The sequence below is a fragment of the Grammomys surdaster genome, unplaced genomic scaffold (genome assembly GCF_004785775.1).
Source record: "Grammomys surdaster isolate TR1022 unplaced genomic scaffold, NIH_TR_1.0 125940, whole genome shotgun sequence".
In the NCBI taxonomy this organism is placed as follows: domain Eukaryota; kingdom Metazoa; phylum Chordata; class Mammalia; order Rodentia; family Muridae; genus Grammomys; species Grammomys surdaster.
The window spans coordinates 1,547,819-1,563,667 of NW_021620762.1; the positions used below are offsets into that span (position 1 = coordinate 1,547,819).

The 15,849-nt window shown below is 52.5% G+C and overlaps 1 protein-coding gene across 7 annotated transcripts in view; it reads right to left on the minus strand.

Moving 5' to 3' along the window:
- Positions 1 to 15,849, minus strand: part of Septin9 (septin 9) — a 163,213-nt gene that overhangs the window by 18,227 nt on the left and 129,137 nt on the right. Inside the window, exon 1 of one of the 7 annotated variants that reach the window (XM_028752756.1) lies at positions 13,272 to 13,327. The exons of 5 other annotated variants lie outside the window; for them this stretch is intronic. The gene's annotated coding sequence lies outside the window, so the exon portion shown is untranslated. Of the gene's footprint in view, positions 1 to 12,591; positions 12,709 to 13,271; positions 13,328 to 15,849 lie in introns of those variants that run through there. One more of the 7 variants, XM_028752754.1, reaches the window with a different exon arrangement.

Here is a 15,849-nt window from a genome sequence, read left to right on the forward strand (position 1 = left end):
GCCAGCCTCAACTGTGCCACCTCGGAAAGGACTTTTGGATCCTGTATACTGAAGAGATCCTCACACCGTGACCCTGATCTCTAAGGCAATCAACTGAATAGAGCAAATGCATCATGGCAGCCTATGGTACAGTGTTCAAATGGATGACCCAGTAGTGTCACATGCTGTCTGAACTGAGAGTAAGGATGGGTGGGTGGACAAACAGATGGGTGGGTGGATGGATGGATGAACAGATGGATGGGTGGATGGACAGGTGAGTGGGTGAATGGACGGATAGGTGGATGGATGGACGGACAGATGGACAGATGGGCAGAAGAATGGATAGACAGATGGATGAGTGGATGGGTGGACGGATGGATGGACGGACAGAGAGGTAGACAGATAAATGCTTATCACAGTTCAGCAGGCATGTATATGGCTCTATATGCCAGGACCTGCACCAAGTATTTGGTATCTAAAGCTACTGTCCTGACCAAGTCTATCTGTGCAAGAACTGTCTGAAGGTGTACATGACCCCGCCCCCTCTATTGGGAATACCGTCTCCAGCCATTGCATCACGGACCCCCCTTCTGTTTGATTACTACAAATACAGTCAGAGTATCTTGTTCAAGGCTGAGTGTGTTGTTAGCTGTCCCTCTAGCTCCCATTGGGGGTGCACTAAGACCACAGGTACCTGCATGCCTGCACCTGGATTTTACATAGGTTCCAGAAAACCAAACTTAGGTTGTGTTTTACTCAGAGCCATCTCCCCAGCCCCGGAAGGACAGTTTTGACACATATCCTAATCCAACCCTGTCTTTGCTTCAAATCATAGCTGGTGTCCCCACCTCTGACGCGTACCGAAGAACAGTGGGATTGAGCAAATATTTGAGCTATACGCCATTGTGCATGCATGTGTAAATTGAGGTTATCTTTGTCCCCTAAGACCATTATGAAGGTGTTGGGTGACAGCCACAGGACGTGGTTCATGCAGCTGCTGTTAGCCAAATGCACGCGCCACCCCCTTTACTTTCTGTCATACAAACGCCTTCCAGACTCCTGTCAGCTCTTCAGAAAAGGCTCTTAAGAGTCAGGTCTGTCTAGAACATTCTTTTCCTGCTGCTGTTGCTGCACACTGCCCACTCCTCTGTCTTCCCAGGACAGCTAATCTATGCTGGTGGGCTTCCTTTTTTGCGAGTTGCACAGTCTATAGTAAGCACACACCATGACTGTTCATGAGAGCATAGTCTCTAACATCTGAGGTCACGGTGAATGTCTAGCTGGATAACTCAATGGGGGCCTGGAGCCCTTCTGTTTCTCCATTCCCTAGTCAGCCACTCACCATCCCCCCTTCTGAATGAAGTGCTCACAGGGCCTGTGTGGACATGAATGAATCTCTGTCTTGGCACCCAAATGTGACATTAACAATTTTTGGATGCTGTCACCTGTGGAAGCCATGTAGAACCGAAGAAGGGAACGTATGGAAGAGCTTTCCCAGTATACCCAGATCAGGGTCCACTGAGGAAAACTGCTCAGAAGTACTGACAGGCCAGGCGGCAGATGAGACTAGGGGCCAGGCTGGCCTTGCCTGGGCGTCAGTCCTGTCTCCTTTCCATCCTGTCCTAATACCAGGCTCAGACTGAGCAAACACTTAAAGCAAAGCAAGCACCAGATATAGATACTGAGGACAGGGCCCTCACCTGGGCCTCCACTGCCCACATCGCTTCTGTTCCATTCAGATCATGAAGCCTTGCCTATCATGCTCTGTGTTGAGAGCTGGGTCTCACCACCATCTCTAAGCACTGTCTAGAAGAAATGTCACTGCCAGGTGGCATCTCCTGAGACACTGGCCACTTTGGATATTTCGTAGCCAGAGCAGGAAAACTACAAGACGGCATGTTCTGGCAGCCCAAACATCAGTGTGACTCACGCAGGTTGAAGAGAACCTAGCAGTTGAGACATAACCAGGAACTCAATGGAAACTCCCAACCTGAGGCCTAACTCAAGCCAGACCATCAGAGCGGCTTGCACACCGAGGGGCCAGGCTTGTGCACGACTCTCTACAGTCCACAAGCCATTCACTGTAACTGCACTGCCTCATACCCTCCCTCCCCGGCTGGATTCCTCCGTAATTAGCAACATCACAAGAAGGCCCGGGAATAGCATGTTTCTCAGACACATCAGTAACAGGTTGGGGAGGTACACGGGTCTCCAAGTGGCCTGGATCCTACACCTTCAGCCTCTTCTTCCACCTCTTCTCAAAACCAGAACTGAGCTAGACCTATTATGGGATACAAACAAACGATCTCCAGGAAAACTGGCTTGCCTTGAATGGTCCTCAGCCAACACCGGAACCTACAGCCTGGGAGCCTGTCTTCTCCCAGGGCCTCTCCAACCCAGGCACTGGGAAGGAATGACATTTATATGGTAATTTCTCCCAAGGACAAGGAGACAAGGAAGGAGGGGCACTGGTAACTGGCTGGAAGCTGTGCCCAGTGGGCCTTCCAAGTTGGCTGGCTGGCTGTCCCTAAAGAGTAGACACAGTGGTAGGGTAGGGTCACAGAGGGATGAGGGCGGTGCAGGGGAGAAGACTCCCCATTACCTGCAGTTGCTTAGAGCATTGGTGGCTAACATTTATTTTTTTTGGTTTAATTTGTGTGGTGGTGGTGGTGGGGTAGCAGAACACTCCAGAAGTGCTCCCCATAGACTGTGGCCCCCGCACGCACCATGCTCCCCTGTGTACAACCCACCTCCCCTCAGAAGCTTGTCTCCCTGGGGCTGAGGCCTGTAGGATTGGCGGTTTGGGGAGGGGGTTCATACTCAGGAAAGTCCATGCCCACCTCACATCATCTCATCTAGGCTGCTCGATCAGGTTAGTTGTCTCTGCTTGCTAAAGAATTAAAAGGCAAAAACGACTCCACTGTGAGCCTGTGGCTCCTCTCCCGACCATATCAGGAATCCAATTCACAGTAGTCCCTCAGGCCCACCTATGACAACAAAGCGCCCCCCCATTCCCCTTTCTGGTGCCTTCCCAGGGCTGGACTGGCAAAGGAATCCCCAAAGCCAGAGACCAGGACCTGGGTGCAGAGCCAGTGCCTGCCATCTCCCTCCTGTGCCCCTCAGAGCTCATATGTAGAGTCCTCTTTGCTGTATGTCAGCTTCTGCCTCTAGAGGATACAGAGAGGCTTAGGGTATCCTGAGGGTGACCCCTGGAGAGCTGGGGAGAGAGATGGTGAACCTCACCAGACCTGGGACCATCCTCAGGTACCTGCCTTTGAAACCACTGGCCTAAGTGTCCATGTGACCCAGCGATTTCCCCTGACAAATGAAAATAGGACCATGTGGAGACTGTGTCCACAGTGCCCCAGAGTGGAAGCTGTCCTAATGGCCCTCATCTGATGAGTGCTGACACAAAATGTGGTCCCACCCTGCAATGGAGCATCCCTCCTCCGTGAAAAGAGCTACATATGCACGGTGGGGGGGGGGTAAGGAGGGGGAGAGGGAAACTCAGGCATACACATAGTTTGGCTCTATGGGGGTTTCAGGAACCCAGTGGATGGGGGCCGGGAACACTCCTTCCACTGGACAATTCTGATGAGTACAGGGTAGAGTACCCCAACTAGACGACCTTATGCATAAGAATCAGATGTTCAAGGTCATCCTTAGCTACACAGTGAGCTATCCTCAGCTATGTAGTGAGTTTGAGGTAACTGGGCTACATGAAACCCTGTCTCAAAAACAAAACAAAAAAACAAACTCAACAGAACAGTGACCTGATAGGGCGAGCACATTCCCCAACACAGAAGTGGGCAGCACCCACCTCACCCATAGCTGACCAAACTCAGTCTACAGCCCCAGCCCAGGCTCGTGAATTAAGCTATGTAGCTCCTAGGGAACAACCTCTTCTTGTTCCATCAGGACAAGACTCTCTTATGTGTCTTTCAGTCCATCAGAGTAGAGCTTGGAGCCAGGCATTGGTGGCAAACATCTTTAATCCCAGCACCGGGGAGGCAGAGGCAGGCAGATCTCTGTGAGTTTGAGGTCAGCCTGTTCTCCAGAGTGAGTTCCAGGACAGCCAGGACCATACAGAGAAACCAAGAGCTGCTTTTCTTTGCATGGTCCTGTTTCTCGTGGACATGACACAGTCATAAAGATGCCCATCAAGGTCACCTGTGGGTTTTAAAGAGCCTCTGTGAGCCAGGAGCTGGAATCGGTCAAGTCACAAAAAGACGCTTTCAAAATAAAAGAAGCAGAAAGCAATAAAATCAAGGAAGGCAGCTATAGAAACAACCAGACACAATCAGGAAAGGGTTAACTGCATCTGCCAAGGTCTCTGGGAAGGAGTGACATGAGGGAAATCTGCCTCTCATTCTTGTTTCAAAGACTCAAGGGCCCAGGTCCTGCAGCCAACTGTATCCAGTTCTGATTGATCCAAAAGCCGGGGTTGCTGGACCCTCAAACCCGAGTGCTGAATGTTCCCAGAAAGACACCACCTCTTTCACACAGGAGTGGGGTAAGTCCACTTGTTAGGGCCACAAACCCCAAAGGGAGGAAGACCTCTGGATAGACAAAGGAGCTGACACGGTGGGGGCTTCTATAACTTCCTACCTCCCCCCAAACCTCCAGACCTCTCAGGATCAGCTCCCCCAACTCCCATGAACTAGGAGTAGAGAGGTCTCCGATGACTTAGCCAGATGGAGATGCTGAGCCCACACAGTGAGGTCATCTCTGCCCCTCCTTTTGAATCTGACAGTGGTCCTGGCTGGGGGCTGCAAAGTCCTCCCAGACCAAGACTGGGTCACTACGGCATGTCCTATGTTTGGATAGATGCTTCACAGCACTGTGTAGTGCATCTGTGGGTCACTGGAAGGAGGAGGTGGCTGTGGCCCCCAGGGCAGCCTCAGGACTCTATAGGAGGTGCACAAGGGGGCCCAGTCCACAGTTAACCATGGAGGACGTGGCCATGACACCTGGCGGGCTGGAAAAGAACAGCTGAGCTAGCCTGGGAACAGCCTGACTGTTCCCAGACAAGCAGGAAGCAGGCAATGTCTGAAGGAGGGTAGCGTGGGGGTGACACATGGGATAGCAGCTTTCAAAGTAGCTGCTGGGTGTGGGGGACAACCCTGACCTATCCTTACTTATAACGATCCAGGGACCCACACTCCCTAAGTTCTCCTCTGTTCCCTGAACACGCCCACACTGTTAAATCCTGAATAGCCCCTCTTGCCTCAAACCCGAGCTACCTTGGCACCAGTACTGTTGAAATCTTAGGGCCCCAGGCATCACCTCCACTTCAAGCTCTGGGATATATTACCCAAGATCAGAAACTTCTGGAAGACCTATCTTCAATGCTCGCCTCTCATCAGCAGCTGCAGCTCAGGACACTTAGACCTGTACTCTCCAAGCTCTGTGCAGATGGGCTAGACAATCTTCACTCGCCCCGGGAAAACCTCACAGAGCTGGAGCCCAAGGTTAGCAAGAGGAACAGAACCTGGAGGTCCACTTCCCTAAACGTCTATGTTCTGACATCATCTATGTCCTTGGGAGAGAGCGTTGGGACTAGATCTAACCATGCAGCCCAGGCCAGCCTCAAACTCACGTCCTTCCTGCCTCTTCCTCCCGAGTGCTAGGGTTACAGGCATGAACTGCTTCAGTGTTAAAGCTAGTGGTTAGTCTCAAAGCCAGCAAGATGTCAGAAGCTCACGATACGGCAGCTGGGTCCTTCAGGGACCAGCTGCATTTCCAACAGCAGGGACAGCCCAGAACCTTGACCCTGGTCTCTTGACCCACAGTGGGTCTCCGATCATGACCAACCACAATGGGTCTCCTATCCTGAGCACAGTGGGTCTCTCATCCTGACCCACAGTGGGTCTCCCATCCTGACTCACAGTGGGTCTCCCATCCTGAGCACAGTGGGTCTCCCATCCTGAGCACAGTGGGTCTCCCATCCTGAACACGGTGGTCTCCTATTCTGAGCACAGTGGGTCTCCCATCCTGAGCACAGTGGTCTCCTATTCTGAGCACAGTGGGTCTCCCATCCTGAGCACAGTGGTCTCCTATTCTGAGCACAGTGGGTCTTCCATCCTGAGCACAGTGGGTCTCCCATCCTGAGCACAGTGGTCTCCTATTCTGAGCACAGTGGGTCTCCCAACTGCCCTGCAGTATGTCTGAAGCATCTGCCCTTTCTTTGCTGTCTCTCCTTATCTTCTAAACAGAATTTTGTCAGAGGCAAACTGGGCACCCACTTCTTGTCTTCAGGCCTTCCATCATAAGCTAACCCTACTTTTACAAAGGTTTTACACAGGATGCTCTACTCTCTGGGAGCTGAGCCACTCTATTGTCTGCCCTCAGGAGTTGTCAGCATCTTTGGGGTGCTAAAGTATAAGAGTCAGGGTGGGCACCCGTTAAACCTGGATGGAGAATATACAGTGGAGAAGGTCTTCCATTGTCTGAGGGGACTTGGCACACGAGTAGCTGAACTGACAGCCAAGGGTCCAGTTCTGGACTGGCCATGCTCCGGAAGTAACCAGCAGAGGAAGTAACACTCTCCTAGATACATGCCATAGAAGTTCACTGGGCCCCAGGGAGCCCAGCCAACCTTCCCACATGGTGGTGGAGACACAGAATCAGGCCCTCTGGTTGCTGAGGACTTTTGCTCTGCATGCATGTAGACGCGCACACTCTCTCTCTCTCTCTCTCTCTCTCTCTCTCTCTCTCTCACACACACACACACACACACACACACACACGTACGTACGTACGTACACACATGCACACAGAAAAGGCTCAGGCACCCCTACAGAGACCTCAGTCATCAACCACCAAGCTTACAGTCCCTAGTTACCAGGTGAGCCTGTGGTGGCTCCACTCCACCCAGCAGCAATGAATGCAAGAGCAAACACTTATGCAGAGCCAGTGGGTATAAACTGGGCACAGAGATCATCAGCCCTGCACCCTGTGCCACCAGGCCAGCTGCAGGTGAGCCAGGATGCAAAGTCCTCTGTCCCCAGTGGCTACCAGCATCCTTCTCCGACACTCCATGTCAGGGCCGTGCCCTTCCTCCTCCACCAGCTGCCAGAAACGATGCTCGCTCCCAGTCAGCGGGCTGCTATACTCAGTGTCTCAGAGCCCACGAGGAGCACACCACCCACTGGCGCAGTAGGAGGCAACTCTCCAGCTCAGCGCTGCAAAGGAGTTCCTGTCCCCCAAACCTTCAGCTCAAAACGTTTTTATTGACAGGTGATGCTTATAAGAGATTCTCTCCACAAATAATTCAGGATAGCGAAACTATTCTCAGCAACAAAAGAACTTCTGGGGGAATCACCGTCCCTGACCTAAAGCTGTACTACAGAGCAATAGTGATATGAACTGCATGGTATTGGTACAGAGACGGGGTCCTCAGGGCCTCCTTAACATAGTCCTCTGCCCTCGGAAAGAACCTGTGAAAGTCACCCAAGAAACATTACTTTGTCTCTTCTGTGCTTATGTATGTAATTGTCCAGGTGTGTCCCCCTGGGCATGTGTGCATAAATGTGGAAGCCAGAGATAGACACCAAGTGTCGTCCTCAGTCACACTCCACCTATTTATTTATTTATTTATTTATTTATATTTTGGGTTTTCAAGACATGGTTTCTTGGTGTAGTCCTGGCTATCCTGGAACTCACTCTGTAGACCAGGCTGTCCTGGAACTCAGAGATCTGCCTGTCTCTGCCTCAGAATGCTGGGATTAAAGGCGTGTGCCGCCACCGCCCAGCTCCTTATTTTTTAAGATTCCTGTTTTTGGTTTTTTGTTTTTAGAGATGTGGAGGATCTCACTATATAGCTCTGGTTGTCCTAGAATTCACTCTCTGTATACCAGGCTGACCTCACAGAGGCCTGCCGCTGCCTGCCTTTTGAGTGCTGGGATTAAAGGTGTGTGCCAACCACCACTCCCCGGCCTCCATTTATTTTGTTGTTATGGATAGCGTATGCACCTGTGCTATGGCACAGATGCAGAGGTCAGAGGGCAACTCGCAGGAGCTGTTCTCTCTGCTGTGTCAGTTCTAGAGACTAAACTCAGGTTGTTTGGCTCGTGCCTTTACCTGCTGAGCCATCTTGCTGGCCTTTCCAACTTAATTTTGAGACAAGGTCTCTTACAGAAATTGAAGCTGTCCAATCAAGATAGGCCGGCGAGCTTAGGCATCCTCCTGCCTCCACTCCCCCACCACCACTTGTCTTCTGTGGGCTTTGGAACTCAGATCCTTCCACTAGTACTGTAAGGACTTTACCAGACTGAGCGCATGCGCGTGCAAACACACACACGCACACGCACACGCACACAGACCATATCTGTCCCCTTTCCTTAAAATTCTCACATGGGAGAAAGGCAGGGAGGACAGAATCCCCTGAAGGCCCTTGAGCTGGCCTTGGTGAAACCAGAAAACACTTAGACTACAGTAGAAAATCTGAGATCACACAAAGCTGGTCCCCAGTCATTCAAACATTAACCTAGGTCATCCAGAATGGTGTCACGGAGATCAATAAATCTCAGTGGCCACTGAGAAGAGCAGACAAGACACTAAAATCGCCACTGAGCAGGAGGGCCAGCCACAGCACATTCAGGGCCAGACCTGGCCAGTAACCCCCTATAGGACAGCAAAGGGGTTCACTCCCCAGTTGGACCAGGCCTGTCTTATCTCCCCCAGTGGTAACAGGCACCTGGAGCAAGGCCTGAGAGATAAGATAAGAGATCCTGGAGCACCGAGCTCTGAGTACATTCCACTGTAGAAGGACAACTGTCCCACAACCTCTGGTGACCAGGGTATGCTGGCACCTAGCACCCAAAAGCAAGGGAGAAACCCTGTACGGTGCCACTTGGGAGGCTAAAGCAGGAGGCTTGTTAAGTTCAAGGTCAGCCTGGGTTATAGCCCAGTTGGTAGAGTGTTTTCTCACTGTGGACGAAGCCTTGCATTCAGTCCCCGGAAGGAGCAGAAGTACAGGTCATCCTGGGATATACAGCGAGTTTCGGGCAAGTCCCTGTCTCAAAAACTCAAAGAAGAGGGAGAGATGGGAGCCTACAACTGTCAGAAGCAGGAAGACTAAAGACAAGGGTACCAGCAACTCATTAGTCCTCATGTGGCCGGCCAGCAGAGGGATTCTGAGGTGCTCAAGGATGTCCCTCAACTCTTGGCTTCAGGAAGATGCTAAGCAATTAGAAGGGGGTGGAACTCAGTGCAAGATCCATCCACTGTACACAGATTAGGACAGTGGCTAAACCAGCTGCCCTTGTCCCACAGACAGCCAATACCTTATCTTTAAACAAAACTTAACATGTATGTGTATGCACAGGCACATGTGTCATGGCACGGCACATGGGTAAAGTTAAGAGGACAGCCTGCAGGAGACGGTTCCCTCCTACCATGTGGAAGAGATAGAACTCACACTGTCTTGATTGGCAGCATGCATTTTGTTTTGTTTTGTTTTTGTTTTTTTGAGACAGGGTTTCTCTGTGTAGCCCTAGCTGTCTTGGAACTCACTCTGTAGACCAGGCTGGCCTCGAACTCATGGAGAGCTGCCAGCTTCTGCTTCCCAAGTGCTGGGATTAAAGTCATGACAGCATCTTTACCTGATGACCATCTCGCTAGCTCCAGGCCTCTGTGTCTTTCAAGGGTTTTGCACTGAGCTGCACCCTGCCTTAAAGGAAGCCCAGGCCCCACACCCCAACCATGTGCCAGTGACTTGGGGACGATGGGGTGGTGAGCTGTGCTGCAGGAGTAGACAGTAGGACAGATTAGTGGACAGCAGCACCGGGGCTCCATAGCCCTTAGTGAAGAAAACTCTGTTTCCTGGGCTCACAGCCTGGGTGCTGTGCTCCTCAGGGTGCGTGACGAGAACAGAAGGGAAGAGGCAGGTAGGCCCACCCAGCCCTGAGGCAACAAGGTTGGCTCAGCACGCAGCCAAGCAGGCCGGGTGGAGACTCCCAGGGGCTGCAGAAACCTGGCAGGCGGAGGTCTCAGGTGTGGAGTGCAGAAATGCCCACCTCCCTAGATGCAGATAGAAGCCCCTGGCCGCACACCACTCACAGAACACATAGCATGCTACTCCACACAGCAGCTACCCTGAGAAGTCTTCCTTGGGAAGGAGTCCAAGGCTCTGCAGCTCCTGGAGGGCAGGTCCCTACCTGCCCAAGGAACAGTGCTCAATAAACAAATCAAAGCTTACTGCTGGAAGGCAGAGAGTCTGGGAGAGCCCTCCGAGCTTATTCAGAGCTTACCCAGAGAGCTAAGGGTAGAGTTGGCTGGAAACTTTTCAAAAGACCAAACTGTAGGAAGTGGGACCCTCTGGGCGGGGCACCACTCTCAGACCATTTCCTAAGCTCAACTGGCAATACTGGCCTAGTCTATGGCGGGGGTGGGGGTAGGGTGGGGGTGAAGTGGGGGTGGGAGGGGATGAGGGGGAATGGTAAGGACAGGGAGGCCCACCTAGTCTCTGCCAGTGGCCACTGGGTTTTTGCCTACATGCATTAAAATAAAGCTGTTCTTCCCACACACAGGGCCAGCAAGTGAGAGAGGAAGACTAGAAACTTCCGGGGTGGTGTGGGAAAGCCAGTAGAGGCTGTGCTTCGTGGAGGAATGGAAGACCGGAAACGCAGCTTCAATGCTGGCTTCCTAGAGACCTTTGACACAGGCAGGGAATCTGTGCTGCCCCGGGCTGTGGGGCCCTCTCTGTACAATGGGGCCTCAGCCCAGGCAGAGCCACCCTATCTGACAGGAGCGATGACACAACAGGAAGCTGGGGAGGATATTGTGGCCAGGAAGGGAGGGGGCGGGGATTACAGGCAACAGCACTGTGGTTGCCCAATGGGTAGTGGGCTCCTGATCAATGTCCCAGAGATGAAGGGCAGTGGCTCTGGTACTCAGAGGACTCTGCAGGCCCAAGAAGGTTTCGCTCGGACCTGGCATGGTGAGACTTATCTCACCTTGTTACATTTGGTCCTGGGAACCTGGCTTCCTTTCTGGAGCTGGCTTCTACTGAGGTTGTCACCACATCAGCCCATGTACAGTAGGTTCTTCTGCTTACCAGCTGAACTGTCACCATGATGACCTACAGGGGATACCTAGTAGACATATGAGTATACTCCAATAGATGTAACTGAACCTAAGGTGAATCAATAAAGAAATGACCAGAGAATTGAAAGAGCCGGCCGGGTCAGACCCAGAGACCAAAGATTAAAAGGGCATGGTAGTGCACACCTATAATCCCTGCACCCAGGAGGCTGAGACAGCAGGGTTGCTGTAAGTTCAAAACTGCCTTCTATAGCTACCTTGTACCCTGAAAGGGGCCCAAGAATTGAAGGATGAATCACCTTTCCAAGCAGGCCTTGGGTGGGGGCTGGCTGCCCATCCAGAAGGCTTAATAAGCACATTTTTCCTATTTGCTGAGAAGGAGCCCCCTGGCTGCCAAGCGAAACTGGGTAGAGTGAGTGATAGACACATATAAATAAATGCCAAGGGCCCCATGATGCTAGAAACGAAGAGTGAATGAGGGGGGGCCTACGTCATTGCAGGAAACCCCGTCTTCACTGTCCTCTGGGCTTTCCATGAGATCTGAACCAAATTCTAACTCTGTCCAGCACGGAGTGGTCAGAACCTTCTACTGGGCTGCTTCCGGGTGATACATTTTTCTCTAAGAAAAGGAATCTCACACTTCTCTTGGAGAGCAGATCTTCTCTCCAGACCTCTGACCAAGAGCCGGCAGCTTTTCCTTAGAATGGGGTGAGGGTGGAAGTACACACAGTAGGTCAGAAGCTCAGGCAGTCTCCAAGAGGGGAAGGCATTTGCCTCTGTCCTTCTGTGCTTGGATGCAAGTGGTCATTCTCTGTGATGCCCGGGTCCTCCCCTCATCTCATCTGGGCTGCAGAGCCTACTGTTGGACACTGTTTGCCCCTGGCTTTTACGGAGAGTACAGGTCCCTACACAAAGCTCCAGAAGGCAGACACCCCCGTTGCACATTCTCTAGCAAAACAAATGCATACCAAACCCCCACCCCACCCAGCAACACCCTCCTGGGCTCAGCACATCACCAAAACCCACAGCCAACAGAGAATACAAGGGTCCGACGGTGATGTCCCACCACAGTGCACCCCTGTGGTCTCCAATGTACCACCTTTGTAACAGCCCGCAGGAACTAATTTCCAGCCAGCGTTGAAAGTCGCCCACTATTAGAAGCTGATAACTCTGTGTGGAGAGATTTTTGCAAGAAGTCTCCAATACACCTCTGCTCCTGCCCCGGCTGGAAGTCAGAGAGCCCCTTGTGGGGGCAACGTGCTCCAAGACACTCCTCACCACTCGGTGGAGTTGGCCAAACATTCACAAAGAGATAGCTGTGATCACACAAAGCCCCTTTTTCTTCTATTCTGCGATCGAAAATCTGGTTCCCGCGTGGAGACCCGGCATCCCGCCACCTATTCTCCTAGGAACCCAGGGCCAGTTTGCCAACCAGAGCCCCAGGTCTCAGGGCTACCCGGATCCCAGCCCCAGTGCACCCATTGGGGCCGGCCAGGCGGGCCCCACCACCTGGAGGACCCCGGAGCAAACTGTGAGGGGCTGGAAGAACAAAGAGCGAGGACTCACCCCAGCAGCTGAAAGTCGGGCTGCCTGGACGCTGGAGAGCTGTGGCCCGCCCACCGGGTCACATGGCTCGGAGCCGAGCAGAGGATCAAAGGGGCTTTGTGGCCTCGGAACAAGGAGCCTCCCAGAGAGTGGGGCAGAGAGGTAGGAGGGCTCAGGACGGCCTGCGGAGGGAGGCTTGGTGGGGAATTGCTCCGAGGGGCAGGGCGAGGGGACGAGGAGGCGGGGAGAGGCGCACCGGCTGCAGGCGACAGCAGCAGGGTAAGTCTCGGGATAAGAGGAAAATGACAGGGTATCCGCGGAGGCGCTGTTATGTAGGAAGGTACAGTATGGTCCTTAGAGCCATGCAGCCCTAGCCTTTAACCAATGTTTGCCCAAGTCTGTTCCAATCCAGAATCACGGCACCCTCTTCTCAGCCAGGATGGTCTTCCATTGATCCTGCACACGCTATCCCGGCCTGGCACTACCCAACCCGGGCAGATAACAGGCATGCACCTTGGTCTTCCCGCAGCCTTCTGTGTTTTGGTAGGCCCCGCCCTCTCCCAATGCCCTGATCCCCATAGGCTTCTGGGCAGCTGAGACAACTCGACCAACTTACTTAAGTGGGCTCTGCTGGCTGCAACCAAACGAGAGAGAAGCAAGAGAGGAAGCAAGAACCTGGGGCTGGGCTGGGGCTAGCTCACCCTGACTCTCCGCTCTGGAGCCTCAGGGACTCCGGTTGTGTTCTGGCGCCTGCTTCTTCCTACAGTGCCTGATCTCCGTGGGGGCTGGGCAGTGAGTCAGTAGTCTCCTCCCCCAACTCCTTGCAGGCCCTATGATGTTCTGGGACCCTGAGAGTGATGAACCAGGGGGTCCAAAGGATAGGAGCTGATACTTCTGGGGCTGGGCCTGGATGCTGGGATCTGCCAGACCCTATAACCTCTGACCTGGAATGAGTCACTCCCAGGCTCAGGCCTGGCCATGGTGGCCTCAGGCCAGCTCCCACACTGGGAGTGCTGGGGGTGGGATTCGAGGTTTGCTTAGAGCAAGAGCAGTTAGTTCAAGGGGAGAGGAGCCTTTAGTAACTCTGGAGGGGCCTCGGGGCCAGTGACAGATTTCCCCCATGTGACCTCCATCCCCCAGCGTGTGCACTCTCATATTCCATCCCCAGCTGAGCTCTGCCCTACCTACCCGCCGAAAACAGGAGCCCCAGGCCTCCAGTCCCTCATGCAGCATCTTTGGAATCTGTCTTCCCTGTCTGGAATTGATACACCAACTCCAGTCACAGTTAAAGCAGCAGGTCCATTCAAATCCGGAAGCACTCCCCCTCCACCCCTCCCTTATCACCAAGCCCCGGCAGTTCAGAAGAGGGACTCCTATCAACCCATGTCAACACTGGCCACCAACTGCCCTACTGGCTCTCCTTTCTAGGGCACAGGGCCCCTTCTCTTCTGAACCTTTATGCTTTGATACCCTAGACTCAGTCCCCCAGCTCCTGTGCGCAGCTCCAGCAAGCTTTCCAGATTGCCAGCCTGGGCGGTATGTAGCACATGGTACCCTGTACATGGTGACTTTGTGTATTTCTGTGTCTCATTCAGCACCATCAAATGGCTGGGGGGGGGGGGCTCCTCCAGAGCATGAAGGGGAAAGGGGCTTTTGGAGGCTTCTCCCCCAAGCAGGACATCCCATCCATCCTCAAGGAAGTAGCCCGACAGAGCGACTCAAGTGCCATCGGACCCTCTGGCACAAAGCCCAAGATGAAAGTTACAGATGTCACCTTAAACTTCTGCTACCACAAGGGGAAACAGGAGGGACCATGTGGCCTGCTTTAGTTGATCTCACGGAGCCAAAATATTATCAGTTCAAGATGTCACCAACGTGAAAATGGCAGAGATATTTCACATACTTCTGCTTTTCCGTGCTAAGACACTGGAATCCAGAGAGCATCTGATTCCTCTGGCACCACACTGCCGAGACCAGCCCCACACTGGGGCGTTACAGTCCCGTGTACTGGCTAGGAGGGCGCTGTACCCATTACTCTTCTCAGTTCAGAGCTACTGACTCAGAAGTCTTCTTGGAGACCCTGGTCACTTCTAATACCTTATAAGCCACGTTTCGGGGTGGAGAGGACCCAGCTCATGAAACCTACACCTCCTGTCGAGGGACTGGAGGGATTGTGGCACATATGGTTCTGACCGGAGTTTAGTTCTCAGCACCTATGTCGGATAGCTCACAACTGCCTGGAACTCAAGCCCCAAGTGGGGTCAGGTGCACTCATGTGCATGGACCTATGCACACACAGATACTTTTTTAAAAAAATCAGTCAACCAATCAAATGTTTTAAAAGGGTATTGAAGAGCCAAGCATAGAGGAGGGTGGGAGGAGAGGAGGTCAGGGCCAGCCTCAAGTTCATGAGAGGCCAACCTGAACTACATGAGACCTTGTCCTTTCAGACGGGGTTTCTCTATGTAGCCCTGGCTGTCCTGGAACTCACTTTGTAGACCAGTCTGGCCTTGAACACAGAGATCCACCTGCCTCTTCCTCCTGAGTGCTGGGACTAAACGTATGTACCACCACTGCCTGGTTCACCTAGTCCTTTTAAAAATATATTTATTTATTTTTATTTTATGTGTCTGGGTGTTTTGCCTTCATGTATGTCTGGGCACAATGAGTATGCAGTGCCTTAGAAGGCCAGAAGAGGGGGTTGGATCCCCTGGAACTGGAGTTATAGATGGCTCTGAGTGGCCATGTGATGCTGGGGATACTGGGGTAACCTCAGTCCCCTAGAAGAGCGGTAAGTGCCCTTAACTGCTGAGCCATCTCTGCAGCCTGAGACCTGGTCTTTTTTTTTTTTTTTTTTTTTTTCAGAAGGCAGGGAAGTAGCTAGTCAGTAAAGCAATTGCCTGGCACGCAGGAAGCCTTGGTTTGAATGCTTCATATTCAGGGCACGATGGCACACTCCTGTAATCTCAACACAGCATGTGGAGGAGGAGCTTAGGGGCATCCTTGGCTACAAGATGAGTTAGAGGATAGCTTGGGCTATGTGGAACAGTCTTCAAAAAAAAAGATAAAAACAGGAAATCACAGAGATCCAGAGCCATGCCCCCAAGTTCACTGTCAGGAAGAGGGGAATTTGTCTTAAGGAATCAACTCAATAAACACCTGGCCACACACCATATAGACTGCGCCAAAGACACCATCAGCTCTCTCCTGGATGCACCTTCTCATTCACACCGGTTTGAAGGGACAAGGAACATGGGATGATGAGTCCAACCCACAGGG